The 20,956-nt window shown below is 35.6% G+C and overlaps 5 pseudogenes; all 5 read right to left on the reverse strand.

Annotated features, from left to right (window-relative positions):
* On the reverse strand, positions 1-119 carry LOC134937254 (5S ribosomal RNA; annotated as a pseudogene).
* A 4,116-nt stretch (positions 120-4,235) lies between these two features.
* Positions 4,236-4,354, reverse strand: LOC134937255 (5S ribosomal RNA; annotated as a pseudogene).
* A 4,120-nt stretch (positions 4,355-8,474) lies between these two features.
* LOC134937256 (5S ribosomal RNA) lies at positions 8,475-8,593 on the reverse strand (annotated as a pseudogene).
* A 4,105-nt stretch (positions 8,594-12,698) lies between these two features.
* On the reverse strand, positions 12,699-12,817 carry LOC134937257 (5S ribosomal RNA; annotated as a pseudogene).
* A 4,119-nt stretch (positions 12,818-16,936) lies between these two features.
* Positions 16,937-17,055, reverse strand: LOC134937258 (5S ribosomal RNA; annotated as a pseudogene).
* Between the last annotated feature and the right edge of the window lie 3,901 nt (positions 17,056-20,956).

The following is a 20,956-nucleotide window of genomic DNA, read 5'->3' on the forward strand; positions in this document are numbered from 1 at the left end:
AGTTTACAGCACCTGATCTTCCCAGGTGGTCTCCTTTGCTGGTACTGATCCGGCCCAACACTGCTTTGCTTCCAAGTTCGGTCGAGATTGTGCCTTTCCAGTGTGGTTTGACTGTAGAATATTTTATTTTTTAACCATGCCTGTGTTGCCCGCTACAGTGAACTAAGTGGTGGTTAATTGACCATAACAGTGTCAATGACTACCAATACAGTGATATAGTGCAGGATGTGAACATGAGTGGGTGGTGATGGTAGGGAAAGTGGGGTAGGATATGTGGGGTGGAAAATGGGGAATACTGTTCGCTCTTCAGTGTGATGTGCTTTCATAAAAACAGAGCAATTTCGTAGTTCTCATTAAACCCCATCGGGTGTAGAGTCCGTAACTGGAATATCCAGAACATCGCTCTTCATGAAAGTTTATTGGCTAAGTCGCCTCCTTTTTCTCCCAGTTTGACCAATTTGATGGCTTTAAAAGTTAGTGATTCCGGATTAGACTTGTGTGTTATGTTAAAATGTTTTGAGACAGCATGAGATTCCACATTGTTCTGTATGTTTCGGATATGTTCTTGTATCCTCATTTTCAATGGTCTTTTCGTTTTTCCGACATATTGCTTTCCACAGTCTCATTCCAACAAATATATGACAGATTGGGTGTTACAATTGATAAAGTCTTTAATTTTACACTCCTTTTTTTCTGAGTCCGTGAAGGTCTTCCTAACCAGATGTAGGAACTTGCATATGTTGCATCTGCCACATTTGTGTGATCCTGTGCATTTAGGTAGTAAACGACTCTCCTCTTGTGCATTAGTTAACATACTTGGGGCCAAAATGTCCTTTAGATTCCGTGATTTTCTGAAAATAATTTCAGGGCATGGAGGTAAAAGTTCTTTGAGAATCGGGTCCATTAGTAAAATTCCCCGATGGTCATTGAGTGAATTGCCAATGGACGCCTCTTGCCGGTTGTATGTTGTAATGAACGCCATACAATCTTTTTATTTTCTCTATGTTTATATTCCAGCAGTTTTGATCTTTCCAAAGTTTTGGCTTTAGTCACCCACATGTACGTGTCTTTCCATTCAAGGTCTTTTAATACGTTTAATACAGATATGGTATCTTTTAAATAAGATGGTAATTATTTCACATAGGTTTTTAGAAAAACATCGGCATATTCAGATAGATTCGAGGTAAGTAAGTCAATACCTGCCACTACTGGTCTTCCTGGTGGGTTGGACTGATTTTTGTGAATTTTTGGCAGAAAGTGAAATATAGGGGTAGTGGGGTCTAATCTCATTAAATATTGAAATTAACTTTTAGTGATAGTGTCTGTACATAAACCGTGTAATAATAGTATTCGTAATTCTTCAACAAATGCATCTTTCAGATCGCCTATTAATTTTTCGTATAAGGTTTCATTCCCCAATAATCTTAAGGTTTCTTTGGTGTATTTGTTGCGATCCATTATGACCCCTTATGACCCCTTATGACCCCTTTGTCAGCTTGTTTTAAGAATATGCCGTTGTTCTTTTGTAAGTTTTTAAGTGCTTCACTTTCTTGGTTTGTGATGTTCTTCTTTATTTTCTCCTGTTAGGTTTCACAAAGGTCCAGTCAATTCATAACAGATTTTAAGATTGCTCCCTTTGGAATCTAACGGGTAGTATTTTGATACCAGTTTCAGACCTGATTTCGACTGATTCTCATAATTGCTGATGATGGCATCTTCCTTCCTAAGAAAATGTCTTTTGAGAGTTAATTTCCTTACAAATTTATTTAAGTCAATGAATGTTTCAAATTTGTTAAGACCTCCCATGGGAGCAAAAGTGAGGCCCTTGTTGAGTAAGGATACCTCTGTTTTCATCAATATATGTTTTGATAGAATGAATATCCCTTTTTCTCTTAGATCCGTTGTTAGTGTTCTTTTCTTGATCTCTCTCCCTCCTGCTGCCCCAATTTCCTCTTCTTCTGTGTAGCATCTTTTTAGTGGTGATGCTGGTCTGTAATCTTCTTTCAGTGTATTCCTCATTATTTCTTTTGGGCTTGTTCCTAATCATTGGGGTAAAAAAACTTGGTCGGTATTTGATCCCAATCTCTGTAGGGCTGTGAATTTGTTTGATGTTCCTGTGTTTGAGGATGGAGTTGTCAAATCTGAATTCTGTCTTGGTTTTCCTTTTATGGGTACTGTTTTCCAATATGATTTAACTGTTCTGTCATTTGGTTGTCCTGTTGCTCCAAATCTACTCCAATTCTTGATTCGTCCTTGTTCATAATCGTATTTGTCCCTGAGAAAATTTTTCTCTTTGCCTTTAGTGACCTTTGCTTCAATGTGTTCTAGTTTTTTGATGAGGACTTTCTCATTGATGTTGTAATCTTCTTTGCCTTTAAATGGTTCCAGTTCTGCCTCTTTGTTTTTGATAATGTTCTCCAATTCTGATAGACATTTTTTCTTCTCCTCAACTAGGAGTTTCATCAGATCAATAGAACAATTGTGCAACACTTTATCCCATTTTTCTAAAAAGGTTGTATCAAGATTGCCAAATGTGGGTTGTTTGGAAATTCTCAGACCCCTTGGTATTTTATCAACTGATATATAGTGTTCTAGGCCCTTTATATCCCACCACATTTTTACTTCTTTAGTGAGGAGTCTCTCTATTCCCCAGAACAAATCATCTAAGTCGCAAGGTGGGAGGGGTTCACTATTAGGTTTTTCTCATTATATATTTTTTTGACAACAATCAATTCTCTTTGTTGTTCAATCTGAATTTCTTAACGTAATTATAATGCTAAATTATTTCCCAGGCTACAGTAATTATTGTTACCAATAAAAATCACAAAAAAATTGGAAAAAACTGTCCAACAAATTAAAATTAAGATAAAGACTCTGCAACCCAACATATATGGCTGTTCTGCTTTGACACTCCCGATATATAGGGTGTCTGCTGATCCCCCAAGTAATATTGGGATGGTAAATCCCTAAATTAATTGAATTTAGGAAGGAAAAGGATGGGGCTAGCGACCGCTGGTGTCTATAAATAAATAAAAAATACTTAAAACAATTAAAACATTTATTAAGAATTCACAATCTTTTTCTAAAAATGGGATACAAGGTAATTTCACATATATAAAAAAATGACATAAAGTGCAAAAAGTTAAAGTGCTTATCTGAGTCAGAGGTCAAATGCTGCCCCATCATACAGACTTCATCAAGTAGTAAAGGCAGAGTGGGACTGGGCTCATATTTATACCTGCACTGCTCTTAACTCAGTTATGACATCATATCCTGTTTAATAAAGGTCTATTTTACTATGTAATAAACTTCAAATATAAATATAACTTCCTCCCTGTGGGCAAATGCTATAGCAAACCACATGAAAAATGAGAGTTTTGGAGCTTAAAATAATGTACAGAACATCTTTAAAAGTTCAGTTTCTGTGTATTGGTGGCACTTTCGCCACACTTCTGGTGTCCGGGTGCATTGAAAGTCCGGAGCACGTCACTTCTGCACCACTTCCAGAACGTTGCCATGCATGTGCATGCCTTCTCTTATGGTCTCAGTCAAAGTAGAGCCTTAGCTTCTGCTGTGTATATGTCTCCTGATGTGGTGGCCATCTTTCATTAGGTTTCTCTATATGGTTTATGGTGGCGGCCATTTTCTAGTAGCTTGTGGCACTCATGATATAGGACCTTTTCACATGTCCATGGGTTATTTCCATTGTGGTTAGTGGGAAAAGGAAAACACATTGTAAATTCTCATATACAGAAGTGATAATATTGCAATCGCTATGATTAATATTAGTAACATTTTGTCAAAAACCATGTATAGGTCTATTTAGAAAAATGTAAATACTGGTAATTGAATGTAGAGATATGTAAAAATAAGTGTATAAATAAACATGCATGGAAAAATATCTATATAAAAATATAAATATAAATATATAAAGAAATATATATAAAAATATTTAAAAATGTATACAAATATATAAAGATAAAAGAAAATGGAGATTTAAAGAGGATTGTGATAGTGCCATGACAATTAACATTTTTAATATATCAGTGATATTAAATATTAAAGTCAATACATGCACTATTGTATAGCATTTGTTGTAATGGTGCTTTTATGTATTAAAGTGAATATGTGCACTATTGTATAGCTTTGTCATAATGGTGCTTCTATGTGTATTGATATATTAATTATTTGTGTTATCTAGTATGCACAGACAGCATATTCGGTATTACGAGTTTAGTTTACAGCACCTGATCTTCCCAGGTGGTCTCCTTTGCTGGTACTGATCCGGCCCAACACTGCTTTGCTTCCAAGTTCGGTCGAGATTGTGCCTTTCCAGTGTGGTTTGACTGTAGAATATTTTATTTTTTAACCATGCCTGTGTTGCCCGCTACAGTGAACTAAGTGGTGGTTAATTGACCATAACAGTGTCAATGACTACCAATACAGTGATATAGTGCAGGATGTGAACATGAGTGGGTGGTGATGGTAGGGAAAGTGGGGTAGGATATGTGGGGTGGAAAATGGGGAATACTGTTCGCTCTTCAGTGTGATGTGCTTTCATAAAAACAGAGCAATTTCGTAGTTCTCATTAAACCCCATCGGGTGTAGAGTCCGTAACTGGAATATCCAGAACATCGCTCTTCATGAAAGTTTATTGGCTAAGTCGCCTCCTCTTTCTCCCAGTTTGACCAATTTGATGGCTTTAAAAGTTAGTGATTCCGGATTAGACTTGTGTGTTATGTTAAAATGTTTTGAGACAGCATGAGATTCCAAATTGTTCTGTATGTTTCGGATATGTTCTTGTATCCTCATTTTCAATGGTCTTTTCGTTTTTCTGACATATTGCTTTCCACAGTCTCATTCCAACAAATATATGACAGATTCGGTGTTACAATTGATAAAGTCTTTAATTTTATACTCCTTTTTTTCTGAGTCCGTGAAGGTCTTCCTAACCAGATGTAGGAACTTGCATATGTTGCATCTGCCACATTTGTGTGATCCTGTGCATTTAGGTAGTAAACGACTCTCCTCTTGTGCATTAGTTAACATACTTGGGGCCAAAATGTCCTTTAGATTCCGTGATTTTCTGAAAATAATTTCAGGGCATGGAGGTTAAAGTTCTTTGAGAATCGGGTCCATTAGTAAAATTCCCCGATGGTCATTGAGTGAATTGCCAATGGACGCCTCTTGCCGGTTGTATGTTGTAATGAACGCCATACAATCTTTTTATTTTCTCTATGTTTATATTCCAGCAGTTTTGATCTTTCCAAAGTTTTGGCTTTAGTCACCCACATGTACGTGTCTTTCCATTCAAGGTCTTTTAATACGTTTAATACAGATATGGTATCTTTTAAATAAGATGGTAATTATTTCACATAGGTTTTTAGAAAAACATCGGCATATTCAGATAGATTCGAGGTAAGTCAGTCAATACCTGCCACTACTGGTCTTCCTGGTGGGTTGGACTGATTTTTGTGAATTTTTGGCAGAAAGTGAAATATAGGGGTAGTGGGGTCTAATCTCATTATATATTGAAATTAACTTTTAGTGATAGTGTCTGTACATAAACCGTGTAATAATAGTATTCGTAATTCTTCAACAAATGCATCTTTCAGATCGCCTATTAATTTTTCGTATAAGGTTTCATTCCCCAATAATCTTAAGGTTTCTTTGGTGTATTTGTTGCGATCCATTATGACCCCTTATGACCCCTTATGACCCCTTTGTCAGCTTGTTTTAAGAATATGCCGTTGTTCTTTTGTAAGTTTTTAAGTGCTTCACTTTCTTGGTTTGTGATGTTCTTCTCCTTTATTTTCTCCTGTTAGGTTTCACAAAGGTCCAGTCTATTCATAACAGATTTTAAGATTGCTCCCTTTGGAATCTAACGGGTAGTATTTTGATACCAGTTTCAGACCTGATTTCGACTGATTCTCATAATTGCTGATGATGGCATCTTCCTTCCTAAGAAAATGTCTTTTGAGAGTTAATTTCCTTACAAATTTATTTAAGTCAATGAATGTTTCAAATTTGTTAAGACCTCCCATGGGAGCAAAAGTGAGGCCCTTGTTGAGTAAGGATACCTCTGATTTCATCAATATATGTTTTGATAGAATGAATATCCCTTTTTCTCTTAGATCCGTTGTTAGTGTTCTTTTCTTGATCTCTCTCCCTCCTGCTGCCCCAATTTCCTCTTCTTCTGTGTAGCATCTTTTTAGTGGTGATGCTGGTCTGTAATCTTCTTTCAGTGTATTCCTCATTATTTCTTTTGGGCTTGTTCCTAATCATTGGGGTAAAAAAACTTGGTCGGTATGTGATCCCAATCTCTGTAGGGCTGTGAATCTGTTTGATGTTCCTGTGTTTGAGGATGGAGTTGTCAAATCTGAATTCTGTCTTGGTTTTCCTTTTATGGGTACTGTTTTCCAATATGATTTAACTGTTCTGTCGTTTGGTTGTCCTGTTGCTCCAAATCTACTCCAATTCTTGATTCGTCCTTGTTCATAATCGTATTTGTCCCTGAGAAAATTTTTCTCTTTGCCTTTAGTGACCTCTTCTTCAATGTGTTCTAGTTTTTTGATGAGGGCTTTCTCATTGATGTTGTAATCTTCTTTGCCTTTAAATGGTTCCAGTTCTGCCTCTTTGTTTTTGATACTGTTCTCCAATTCTGATAGACATTTTTTCTTCTCCTCAACTAGGAGTTTCATCAGATCAATAGAACAATTGTGCAACACTTTATCCCATTTTTCTAAAAAGGTTGTATCAAGATTGCCAAATGTGGGTTGTTTGAAAAATCTCAGACCCCTTGGTATTTTATCAACTGATATATAGTGTTCTAGGCCCTTTATATCCCACCACATTTTTACTTCTTTAGTGAGGAGTCTCTCTATTCCCCAGAACAAATCATCTAAGTCGCAAGATGGGAGGGGTTCACTATTAGGTTTTTCTCATTATATATATTTTTTGACACCAATCAATTCTCTTTTTTGTTCAATCTGAATTTCTTAACGTAATTATAATGCTAAAATATTTCCCATGCTACAGTAATTATTGTTACCAATAAAAATCACAAAAAAAATGGAAAAAACTGTCCAACAAATTAAAATTAAGATAAAGACTCTGCAACCCAACATATATGGCTGTTCTGCTTTGACACTCCCGATATATAGGGTGTCTGCTGATCCCCCAAGTAATATTGGGATGGTAAATCCCTAAATTAATTGAATTTAGGAAGGAAAAGGATGGGGGTAGCGACCGCTGGTGTCTATAAATAAATAAAAAATACTTAAAACAATTAAAACATTTATTAAGAATTCACAATCTTTTTCTAAAAATGGGATACAAGGTAATTTCACATATATAAAAAAATGACATAAAGTGCAAAAAGTTAAAGTGCTTATCTGAGTCAGAGGTCAAATGCTGCCCCATCATACAGACTTCATCAAGTAGTAAAGGCAGAGTGGGACTGGGCTCATATTTATACCTGCACTGCTCTTAACTCAGTTATGACATCATATCCTGTTTAATAAAGGTCTATTTTACTATGTAATAAACTTCAAATATAAATATAACTTCCTCCCTGTGGGCAAATGCTATAGCAAACCACATGAAAAATGAGAGTTTTGGAGCTTAAAATAATGTACAGAACATCTTTAAAAGTTCAGTTTCTGTGTATTGGTGGCACTTTCGCCACACTTCTGGTGTCCGGGTGCATTGAAAGTCCGGAGCACGTCACTTCTGCACCACTTCCAGAACGTTGCCATGCATGTGCATGCCTTCTCTTATGGTCTCAGTCAAAGTAGAGCCTTAGCTTCTGCTGTGTATATGTCTCCTGATGTGGTGGCCATCTTTCATTAGGTTTCTCTATATGGTTTATGGTGGCGGCCATTTTCTAGTAGCTTGTGGCACTCATGATATAGGACCTTTTCACATGTCCATGGGTTATTTCCATTGTGGTTAGTGGGAAAAGGAAAACACATTGTAAATTCTCATATACAGAAGTGATAATATTGCAATCGCTATGATTAATATTAGTAACATTTTGTCAAAAACCATGTATAGGTCTATTTAGAAAAATGTAAATACTGGTAATTGAATGTAGAGATATGTAAAAATAAGTGTATAAATAAACATGCATGGAAAAATATCTATATAAAAATATAAATATAAATATATAAAGAAATATATATAAAAATATTTAAAAATGTATACAAATATATAAAGATAAAAGAAAATGGAGATTTAAAGAGGATTGTGATAGTGCCATGACAATTAACATTTTTAATATATCAGTGATATTAAATATTAAAGTCAATACGTGCACTATTGTATAGCATTTGTTGTAATGGTGCTTTTATGTATTAAAGTGAATATGTGCACTATTGTATAGCTTTGTCATAATGGTGCTTCTATGGGTATTGATATATTAATTATTTGTGTTATCTAGTATGCACAGACAGCATATTCGGTATTACGAGTTTAGTTTACAGCACCTGATCTTCCCAGGTGGTCTCCTTTGCTGGTACTGATCCGGCCCAACACTGCTTTGCTTCCAAGTTCGGTCGAGATTGTGCCTTTCCAGTGTGGTTTGACTGTAGAATATTTTATTTTTTAACCATGCCTGTGTTGCCCGCTACAGTGAACTAAGTGGTGGTTAATTGACCATAACAGTGTCAATGACTACCAATACAGTGATATAGTGCAGGATGTGAACATGAGTGGGTGGTGGTGGTAGGGAAAGTGGGGTAGGATATGTGGGGTGGAAAATGGGGAATACTGTTCGCTCTTCAGTGTGATGTGCTTTCATAAAAACAGAGCAATTTCGTAGTTCTCATTAAACCCCATCGGGTGTAGAGTCCGTAACTGGAATATCCAGAACATCGCTCTTCATGAAAGTTTATTGGCTAAGTCGCCTCCTCTTTCTCCCAGTTTGACCAATTTGATGGCTTTAAAAGTTAGTGATTCCGGATTAGACTTGTGTGTTATGTTAAAATGTTTTGAGACAGCATGAGATTCCACATTGTTCTGTATGTTTCGGATATGTTCTTGTATCCTCATTTTCAATGGTCTTTTCGTTTTTCCGACATATTGCTTTCCACAGTCTCATTCCAACAAATATATGACAGATTCGGTGTTACAATTGATAAAGTCTTTAATTTTACACTCCTTTTTTTCTGAGTCCGTGAAGGTCTTCCTAACCAGATGTAGGAACTTGCATATGTTGCATCTGCCACATTTGTGTGATCCTGTGCATTTAGGTAGTAAACGACTCTCCTCTTGTGCATTAGTTAACATACTTGGGGCCAAAATGTCCTTTAGATTCCGAGATTTTCTGAAAATAATTTCAGGGCATGGAGGTAAAAGTTCTTTGAGAATCGGGTCCATTAGTAAAATTCCCCGATGGTCATTGAGTGAATTGCCAATGGACGCCTCTTGCCGGTTGTATGTTGTAATGAACGCCATACAATCTTTTTATTTTCTCTATGTTTATATTCCAGCAGTTTTGATCTTTCCAAAGTTTTGGCTTTAGTCACCCACATGTACGTGTCTTTCCATTCAAGGTCTTTTAATACGTTTAATACAGATATGGTATCTTTTAAATAAGATGGTAATTATTTCACATAGGTTTTTAGAAAAACATCGGCATATTCAGATAGATTCGAGGTAAGTAAGTCAATACCTGCCACTACTGGTCTTCCTGGTGGGTTGGACTGATTTTTGTGAATTTTTGGCAGAAAGTGAAATATAGGGGTAGTGGGGTCTAATCTCATTAAATATTGAAATTAACTTTTAGTGATAGTGTCTGTACATAAACCGTGTAATAATAGTATTCGTAATTCTTCAACAAATGCATCTTTCAGATCGCCTATTAATTTTTCGTATAAGGTTTCATTCCCCAATAATCTTAAGGTTTCTTTGGTGTATTTGTTGCGATCCATTATGACCCCTTATGACCCCTTTGTCAGCTTGTTTTAAGAATATGCCGTTGTTCTTTTGTAAGTTTTTAAGTGCTTCACTTTCTTGGTTTGTGATGTTCTTCTTTATTTTCTCCTGTTAGGTTTCACAAAGGTCCAGTCAATTCATAACAGATTTTAAGATTGCTCCCTTTGGAATCTAACGGGTAGTATTTTGATACCAGTTTCAGACCTGATTTCGACTGATTCTCATAATTGCTGATGATGGCATCTTCCTTCCTAAGAAAATGTCTTTTGAGAGTTAATTTCCTTACAAATTTATTTAAGTCAATGAATGTTTCAAATTTGTTAAGACCTCCCATGGGAGCAAAAGTGAGGCCCTTGTTGAGTAAGGATACCTCTGTTTTCATCAATATATGTTTTGATAGAATGAATATCCCTTTTTCTCTTAGATCCGTTGTTAGTGTTCTTTTCTTGATCTCTTTCCCTCCTGCTGCCCCAATTTCCTCTTCTTCTGTGTAGCATCTTTTTAGTGGTGATGCTGGTCTGTAATCTTCTTTCAGTGTATTCCTCATTATTTCTTTTGGGCTTGTTCCTAATCATTGGGGTAAAAAAACTTGGTCGGTATTTGATCCCAATCTCTGTAGGGCTGTGAATTTGTTTGATGTTCCTGTGTTTGAGGATGGAGTTGTCAAATCTGAATTCTGTCTTGGTTTTCCTTTTATGGGTACTGTTTTCCAATATGATTTAACTGTTCTGTCGTTTGGTTGTCCTGTTGCTCCAAATCTACTCCAATTCTTGATTCGTCCTTGTTCATAATCGTATTTGTCCCTGAGAAAATTTTTCTCTTTGCCTTTAGTGACCTTTGCTTCAATGTGTTCTAGTTTTTTGATGAGGACTTTCTCATTGATGTTGTAATCTTCTTTGCCTTTAAATGGTTCCAGTTCTGCCTCTTTGTTTTTGATACTGTTCTCCAATTCTGATAGACATTTTTTCTTCTCCTCAACTAGGAGTTTCATCAGATCAATAGAACAATTGTGCAACACTTTATCCCATTTTTCTAAAAAGGTTGTATCAAGATTGCCAAATGTGGGTTGTTTGGAAATTCTCAGACCCCTTGGTATTTTATCAACTGATATATAGTGTTCTAGGCCCTTTATATCCCACCACATTTTTACTTCTTTAGTGAGGAGTCTCTCTATTCCCCAGAACAAATCATCTAAGTCGCAAGGTGGGAGGGGTTCACTATTAGGTTTTTCTCATTATATATTTTTTTGACAACAATCAATTCTCTTTGTTGTTCAATCTGAATTTCTTAACGTAATTATAATGCTAAATTATTTCCCAGGCTACAGTAATTATTGTTACCAATAAAAATCACAAAAAAATTGGAAAAAACTGTCCAACAAATTAAAATTAAGATAAAGACTCTGCAACCCAACATATATGGCTGTTCTGCTTTGACACTCCCGATATATAGGGTGTCTGCTGATCCCCCAAGTAATATTGGGATGGTAAATCCCTAAATTAATTGAATTTAGGAAGGAAAAGGATGGGGCTAGCGACCGCTGGTGTCTATAAATAAATAAAAAATACTTAAAACAATTAAAACATTTATTAAGAATTCACAATCTTTTTCTAAAAATGGGATACAAGGTAATTTCACATATATAAAAAAAGACATAAAGTGCAAAAAGTTAAAGTGCTTATCTGAGTCAGAGGTCAAATGCTGCCCCATCATACAGACTTCATCAAGTAGTAAAGGCAGAGTGGGACTGGGCTCATATTTATACCTGCACTGCTCTTAACTCAGTTATGACATCATATCCTGTTTAATAAAGGTCTATTTTACTATGTAATAAACTTCAAATATAAATATAACTTCCTCCCTGTGGGCAAATGCTATAGCAAACCACATGAAAAATGAGAGTTTTGGAGCTTAAAATAATGTACAGAACATCTTTAAAAGTTCAGTTTCTGTGTATTGGTGGCACTTTCGCCACACTTCTGGTGTCCGGGTGCATTGAAAGTCCGGAGCACGTCACTTCTGCACCACTTCCAGAACGTTGCCATGCATGTGCATGCCTTCTCTTATAGTCTCAGTCAAAGTAGAGCCTTAGCTTCTGCTGTGTATATGTCTCCTGATGTGGTGGCCATCTTTCATTAGGTTTCTCTATATGGTTTATGGTGGCGGCCATTTTCTAGTAGCTTGTGGCACTCATGATATAGGACCTTTTCACATGTCCATGGGTTATTTCCATTGTGGTTAGTGGGAAAAGGAAAACACATTGTAAATTCTCATATACAGAAGTGATAATATTGCAATCGCTATGATTAATATTAGTAACATTTTGTCAAAAACCATGTATAGGTCTATTTAGAAAAATGTAAATACTGGTAATTGAATGTAGAGATATGTAAAAATAAGTGTATAAATAAACATGCATGGAAAAATATCTATATAAAAATATAAATATAAATATATAAAGAAATATATATAAAAATATTTAAAAATGTATACAAATATATAAAGATAAAAGAAAATGGAGATTTAAAGAGGATTGTGATAGTGCCATGACAATTAACATTTTTAATATATCAGTGATATTAAATATTAAAGTCAATACATGCACTATTGTATAGCATTTGTTGTAATGGTGCTTTTATGTATTAAAGTGAATATGTGCACTATTGTATAGCTTTGTCATAATGGTGCTTCTATGTGTATTGATATATTATCTATTTGTGTTATCTAGTATGCACAGACAGCATATTCGGTATTACGAGTTTAGTTTACAGCACCTGATCTTCCCAGGTGGTCTCCTTTGCTGGTACTGATCCGGCCCAACACTGCTTTGCTTCCAAGTTCGGTCGAGATTGTGCCTTTCCAGTGTGGTTTGACTGTAGAATATTTTATTTTTTAACCATGCCTGTGTTGCCCGCTACAGTGAACTAAGTGGTGGTTAATTGACCATAACAGTGTCAATGACTACCAATACAGTGATATAGTGCAGGATGTGAACATGAGTGGGTGGTGATGGTAGGGAAAGTGGGGTAGGATATGTGGGGTGGAAAATGGGGAATACTGTTCGCTCTTCAGTGTGATGTGCTTTCATAAAAACAGAGCAATTTCGTAGTTCTCATTAAACCCCATCGGGTGTAGAGTCCGTAACTGGAATATCCAGAACATCGCTCTTCATGAAAGTTTATTGGCTAAGTCGCCTCCTCTTTCTCCCAGTTTGACCAATTTGATGGCTTTAAAAGTTAGTGATTCCGGATTAGACTTGTGTGTTATGTTAAAATGTTTTGAGACAGCATGAGATTCCACATTGTTCTGTATGTTTCGGATATGTTCTTGTATCCTCATTTTCAATGGTCTTTTCGTTTTTCTGACATATTGCTTTCCACAGTCTCATTCCAACAAATATATGACAGATTCGGTGTTACAATTGATAAAGTCTTTAATTTTATACTCCTTTTTTTCTGAGTCCGTGAAGGTCTTCCTAACCAGATGTAGGAACTTGCATATGTTGCATCTGCCACATTTGTGTGATCCTGTGCATTTAGGTAGTAAACGACTCTCCTCTTGTGCATTAGTTAACATACTTGGGGCCAAAATGTCCTTTAGATTCCGTGATTTTCTGAAAATAATTTCAGGGCATGGAGGTAAAAGTTCTTTGAGAATCGGGTCCATTAGTAAAATTCCCCGATGGTCATTGAGTGAATTGCCAATGGACGCCTCTTGCCGGTTGTATGTTGTAATGAACGCCATACAATCTTTTTATTTTCTCTATGTTTATATTCCAGCAGTTTTGATCTTTCCAAAGTTTTGGCTTTAGTCACCCACATGTACGTGTCTTTCCATTCAAGGTCTTTTAATACGTTTAATACAGATATGGTATCTTTTAAATAAGATGGTAATTATTTCACATAGGTTTTTAGAAAAACATCGGCATATTCAGATAGATTCGAGGTAAGTCAGTCAATACCTGCCACTACTGGTCTTCCTGGTGGGTTGGACTGATTTTTGTGAATTTTTGGCAGAAAGTGAAATAAAGGGGTAGTGGGGTCTAATCTCATTATATATTGAAATTAACTTTTAGTGATAGTGTCTGTACATAAACCGTGTAATAATAGTATTCGTAATTCTTCAACAAATGCATCTTTCAGATCGCCTATTAATTTTTCGTATAAGGTTTCATTCCCCAATAATCTTAAGGTTTCTTTGGTGTATTTGTTGCGATCCATTATGACCCCTTATGACCCCTTATGACCCCTTTGTCAGCTTGTTTTAAGAATATGCCGTTGTTCTTTTGTAAGTTTTTAAGTGCTTCACTTTCTTGGTTTGTGATGTTCTTCTCCTTTATTTTCTCCTGTTAGGTTTCACAAAGGTCCAGTCAATTCATAACAGATTTTAAGATTGCTCCCTTTGTAATCTAACGGGTAGTATTTTGATACCAGTTTCAGACCTGATTTCGACTGATTCTCATAATTGCTGATGATGGCATCTTCCTTCCTAAGAAAATGTCTTTTGAGAGTTAATTTCCTTACAAATTTATTTAAGTCAATGAATGTTTCAAATTTGTTAAGACCTCCCATGGGAGCAAAAGTGAGGCCCTTGTTGAGTAAGGATACATCTGATTTCATCAATATATGTTTTGATAGAATGAATATCCCTTTTTCTCTTAGATCCGTTGTTAGTGTTCTTTTCTTGATCTCTCTCCCTCCTGCTGCCCCAATTTCCTCTTCTTCTGTGTAGCATCTTTTTAGTGGTGATGCTGGTCTGTAATCTTCTTTCAGTGTATTCCTCATTATTTCTTTTGGGCTTGTTCCTAATCATTGGGGTAAAAAAACTTGGTCGGTATGTGATCCCAATCTCTGTAGGGCTGTGAATCTGTTTGATGTTCCTGTGTTTGAGGATGGAGTTGTCAAATCTGAATTCTGTCTTGGTTTTCCTTTTATGGGTACTGTTTTCCAATATGATTTAACTGTTCTGTCGTTTGGTTGTCCTGTTGCTCCAAATCTACTCCAATTCTTGATTCGTCCTTGTTCATAATCGTATTTGTCCCTGAGAAAATTTTTCTCTTTGCCTTTAGTGACCTCTTCTTCAATGTGTTCTAGTTTTTTGATGAGGACTTTCTCATTGATGTTGTAATCTTCTTTGCCTTTAAATGGTTCCAGTTCTGCCTCTTTGTTTTTGATACTGTTCTCCAATTCTGATAGACATTTTTTCTTCTCCTCAACTAGGAGTTTCATCAGATCAATAGAACAATTGTGCAACACTTTATCCCATTTTTCTAAAAAGGTTGTATCAAGATTGCCAAATGTGGGTTGTTTGAAAAATCTCAGACCCCTTGGTATTTTATCAACTGATATATAGTGTTCTAGGCCCTTTATATCCCACCACATTTTTACTTCTTTAGTGAGGAGTCTCTCTATTCCCCAGAACAAATAATCTAAGTCGCAAGATGGGAGGGGTTCACTATTAGGTTTTTCTCATTATATATTTTTTTTGACACCAATCAATTCTCTTTGTTGTTCAATCTGAATTTCTTAACGTAATTATAATGCTAAAATATTTCCCATGCTACAGTAATTATTGTTACCAATAAAAATCACAAAAAAAATGGAAAAAACTGTCCAACAAATTAAAATTAAGATAAAGACTCTGCAACCCAACATATATGGCTGTTCTGCTTTGACACTCCCGATATTTAGGGTGTCTGCTGATCCCCAAGTAATATTGGGATGGTAAATCCCTAAATTAATTGAATTTAGGAAGGAAAAGGATGGGGGTAGCGACCGCTGGTGTCTATAAATAAATAAAAAATACTTAAAACAATTAAAACATTTATTAAGAATTCACAATCTTTTTCTAAAAATGGGATACAAGGTAATTTCACATATATAAAAAAATGACATAAAGTGCAAAAAGTTAAAGTGCTTATCTGAGTCAGAGGTCAAATGCTGCCCCATCATACAGACTTCATCAAGTAGTAAAGGCAGAGTGGGACTGGGCTCATATTTATACCTGCACTGCTCTTAACTCAGTTATGACATCATATCCTGTTTAATAAAGGTCTATTTTACTATGTAATAAACTTCAAATATAAATATAACTTCCTCCCTGTGGGCAAATGCTATAGCAAACCACATGAAAAATGAGAGTTTTGGAGCTTAAAATAATGTACAGAACATCTTTAAAAGTTCAGTTTCTGTGTATTGGTGGCACTTTCGCCACACTTCTGGTGTCCGGGTGCATTGAAAGTCCGGAGCACGTCACTTCTGCACCACTTCCAGAACGTTGCCATGCATGTGCATGCCTTCTCTTATGGTCTCAGTCAAAGTAGAGCCTTAGCTTCTGCTGTGTATATGTCTCCTGATGTGGTGGCCATCTTTCATTAGGTTTCTCTATATGGTTTATGGTGGCGGCCATTTTCTAGTAGCTTGTGGCACTCATGATATAGGACCTTTTCACATGTCCATGGGTTATTTCCATTGTGGTTAGTGGGAAAAGGAAAACACATTGTAAATTCTCATATACAGAAGTGATAATATTGCAATCGCTATGATTAATATTAGTAACATTTTGTCAAAAACCATGTATAGGTCTATTTAGAAAAATGTAAATACTGGTAATTGAATGTAGAGATATGTAAAAATAAGTGTATAAATAAACATGCATGGAAAAATATCTATATAAAAATATAAATATAAATATATAAAGAAATATATATAAAAATATTTAAAAATGTATACAAATATATAAAGATAAAAGAAAATGGAGATTTAAAGAGGATTGTGATAGTGCCATGACAATTAACATTTTTAATATATCAGTGATATTAAATATTAAAGTCAATACGTGCACTATTGTATAGCATTTGTTGTAATGGTGCTTTTATGTATTAAAGTGAATATGTGCACTATTGTATAGCTTTGTCATAATGGTGCTTCTATGGGTATTGATATATTAATTATTTGTGTTATCTAGTATGCACAGACAGCATATTCGGTATTACGAGTTTAGTTTACAGCACCTGATCTTCCCAGGTGGTCTCCTTTGCTGGTACTGATCCGGCCCAACACTGCTTTGCTTCCAAGTTCGGTCGAGATTGTGCCTTTCCAGTGTGGTTTGACTGTAGAATATTTTATTTTTTAACCATGCCTGTGTTGCCCGCTACAGTGAACTAAGTGGTGGTTAATTGACCATAACAGTGTCAATGACTACCAATACAGTGATATAGTGCAGGATGTGAACATGAGTGGGTGGTGGTGGTAGGGAAAGTGGGGTAGGATATGTGGGGTGGAAAATGGGGAATACTGTTCGCTCTTCAGTGTGATGTGCTTTCATAAAAACAGAGCAATTTCGTAGTTCTCATTAAACCCCATCGGGTGTAGAGTCCGTAACTGGAATATCCAGAACATCGCTCTTCATGAAAGTTTATTGGCTAAGTCGCCTCCTCTTTCTCCCAGTTTGACCAATTTGATGGCTTTAAAAGTTAGTGATTCCGGATTAGACTTGTGTGTTATGTTAAAATGTTTTGAGACAGCATGAGATTCCACATTGTTCTGTATGTTTCGGATATGTTCTTGTATCCTCATTTTCAATGGTCTTTTCGTTTCTCCGACATATTGCTTTCCACAGTCTCATTCCAACAAATATATGACAGATTCGGTGTTACAATTGATAAAGTCTTTAATTTTACACTCCTTTTTTTCTGAGTCCGTGAAGGTCTTCCTAACCAGATGTAGGAACTTGCATATGTTGCATCTGCCACATTTGTGTGATCCTGTGCATTTAGGTAGTAAACGACTCTCCTCTTGTGCATTAGTTAACATACTTGGGGCCAAAATGTCCTTTAGATTCCGTGATTTTCTGAAAATAATTTCAGGGCATGGAGGTAAAAGTTCTTTGAGAATCGGGTCCATTAGTAAAATTCCCCGATGATCATTGAGTGAATTGCCAATGGACGCCTCTTGCCGGTTGTATGTTGTAATGAACGCCATACAATCTTTTTATTTTCTCTATGTTTATATTCCAGCAGTTTTGATCTTTCCAAAGTTTTGGCTTTAGTCACCCACATGTACGTGTCTTTCCATTCAAGGTCTTTTAATACGTTTAATACAGATATGGTATCTTTTAAATAAGATGGTAATTATTTCACATAGGTTTTTAGAAAAACATCGGCATATTCAGATAGATTCGAGGTAAGTAAGTCAATACCTGCCACTACTGGTCTTCCTGGTGGGTTGGACTGATTTTTGTGAATTTTTGGCAGAAAGTGAAATATAGGGGTAGTGGGGTCTAATCTCATTAAATATTGAAATTAACTTTTAGTGATAGTGTCTGTACATAAACCGTGTAATAATAGTATTCGTAATTCTTCAACAAATGCATCTTTCAGATCGCCTATTAATTTTTCGTATAAGGTTTCATTCCCCAATAATCTTAAGGTTTCTTTGGTGTATTTGTTGCGATCCATTATGACCCCTTATGACCCCTTATGACCCCTTTGTCAGCTTGTTTTAAGAATATGCCGTTGTTCTTTTGTAAGTTTTTAAGTGCTTCACTTTCTTGGTTTGTGATGTTCTTCTTTATTTTCTCCTGTTAGGTTTCACAAAGGTCCAGTCAATTCATAACAGATTTTAAGATTGCTCCCTTTGGAATCTAACGGGTAGTATTTTGATACCAGTTTCAGACCTGATTTCGACTGATTCTCATAATTGCTGATGATGGCATCTTCCTTCCTAAGAAAATGTCTTTTGAGAGTTAATTTCCTTACAAATTTATTTAAGTCAATGAATGTTTCAAATTTGTTAAGACCTCCCATGGGAGCAAAAGTGAGGCCCTTGTTGAGTAAGGATACCTCTGTTTTCATCAATATATGTTTTGATAGAATGAATATCCCTTTTTCTCTTAGATCCGTTGTTAGTGTTCTTTTCTTGATCTCTCTCCCTCCTGCTGCCCCAATTTCCTCTTCTTCTGTGTAGCATCTTTTTAGTGGTGATGCTGGTCTGTAATCTTCTTTCAGTGTATTCCTCATTATTTCTTTTGGGCTTGTTCCTAATCATTGGGGTAAAAAAACTTGGTCGGTATTTGATCCCAATCTCTGTAGGGCTGTGAATTTGTTTGATGTTCCTGTGTTTGAGGATGGAGTTGTCAAATCTGAATTCTGTCTTGGTTTTCCTTTTATGGGTACTGTTTTCCAATATGATTTAACTGTTCTGTCATTTGGTTGTCCTGTTGCTCCAAATCTACTCCAATTCTTGATTCGTCCTTGTTCATAATCGTATTTGTCCCTGAGAAAATTTTTCTCTTTGCCTTTAGTGACCTTTGCTTCAATGTGTTCTAGTTTTTTGATGAGGACTTTCTCATTGATGTTGTAATCTTCTTTGCCTTTAAATGGTTCCAGTTCTGCCTCTTTGTTTTTGATAATGTTCTCCAATTCTGATAGACATTTTTTCTTCTCCTCAACTAGGAGTTTCATCAGATCAATAGAACAATTGTGCAACACTTTATCCCATTTTTCTAAAAAGGTTGTATCAAGATTGCCAAATGTGGGTTGTTTGGAAATTCTCAGACCCCTTGGTATTTTATCAACTGATATATAGTGTTCTAGGCCCTTTATATCCCACCACATTTTTACTTCTTTAGTGAGGAGTCTCTCTATTCCCCAGAACAAATCATCTAAGTCGCAAGGTGGGAGGGGTTCACTATTAGGTTTTTCTCATTATATATTTTTTTGACAACAATCAATTCTCTTTGTTGTTCAATCTGAATTTCTTAACGTAATTATAATGCTAAATTATTTCCCAGGCTACAGTAATTATTGTTACCAATAAAAATCACAAAAAAATTGGAAAAAACTGTCCAACAAATTAAAATTAAGATAAAGACTCTGCAACCCAACATATATGGCTGTTCTGCTTTGACACTCCCGATATATAGGGTGTCTGCTGATCCCCCAAGTAATATTGGGATGGTAAATCCCTAAATTAATTGAATTTAGGAAGGAAAAGGATGGGGCTAGCGACCGCTGGTGTCTATAAATAAATAAAAAATACTTAAAACAATTAAAACATTTATTAAGAATTCACAATCTTTTTCTAAAAATGGGATACAAGGTAATTTCACATATATAAAAAAATGACATAAAGTGCAAAAAGTTAAAGTGCTTATCTGAGTCAGAGGTCAAATGCTGCCCCATCATACAGACTTCATCAAGTAGTAAAGGCAGAGTGGGACTGGGCTCATATTTATACCTGCACTGCTCTTAACTCAGTTATGACATCATATCCTGTTTAATAAAGGTCTATTTTACTATGTAATAAACTTCAAATATAAATATAACTTCCTCCCTGTGGGCAAATGCTATAGCAAACCACATGAAAAATGAGAGTTTTGGAGCTTAAAATAATGTACAGAACATCTTTAAAAGTTCAGTTTCTGTGTATTGGTGGCACTTTCGCCACACTTCTGGTGTCCGGGTGCATTGAAAGTCCGGAGCACGTCACTTCTGCACCACTTCCAGAACGTTGCCATGCATGTGCATGCCTTCTCTTATGGTCTCAGTCAAAGTAGAGCCTTAGCTTCTGCTGTGTATATGTCTCCTGATGTGGTGGCCATCTTTCATTAGGTTTCTCTATATGGTTTATGGTGGCGGCCATTTTCTAGTAGCTTGTGGCACTCATGATATAGGACCTTTTCACATGTCCATGGGTTATTTCCATTGTGGTTAGTGGGAAAAGGAAAACACATTGTAAATTCTCATATACAGAAGTGATAATATTGCAATCGCTATGATTAATATTAGTAACATTTTGTCAAAAACCATGTATAGGTCTATTTAGAAAAATGTAAATACTGGTAATTGAATGTAGAGATATGTAAAAATAAGTGTATAAATAAACATGCATGGAAAAATATCTATATAAAAATATAAATATAAATATATAAATAAATATATATATATAAAAATATTTAAAAATGTATACAAATATATAAAGATAAAAGAAAATGGAGATTTAAAGAGGATTGTGATAGT

This window comes from Pseudophryne corroboree, chromosome 6, assembly GCF_028390025.1.
Source record: "Pseudophryne corroboree isolate aPseCor3 chromosome 6, aPseCor3.hap2, whole genome shotgun sequence".
Classification (NCBI taxonomy): Eukaryota; Metazoa; Chordata; class Amphibia; order Anura; family Myobatrachidae; genus Pseudophryne; species Pseudophryne corroboree.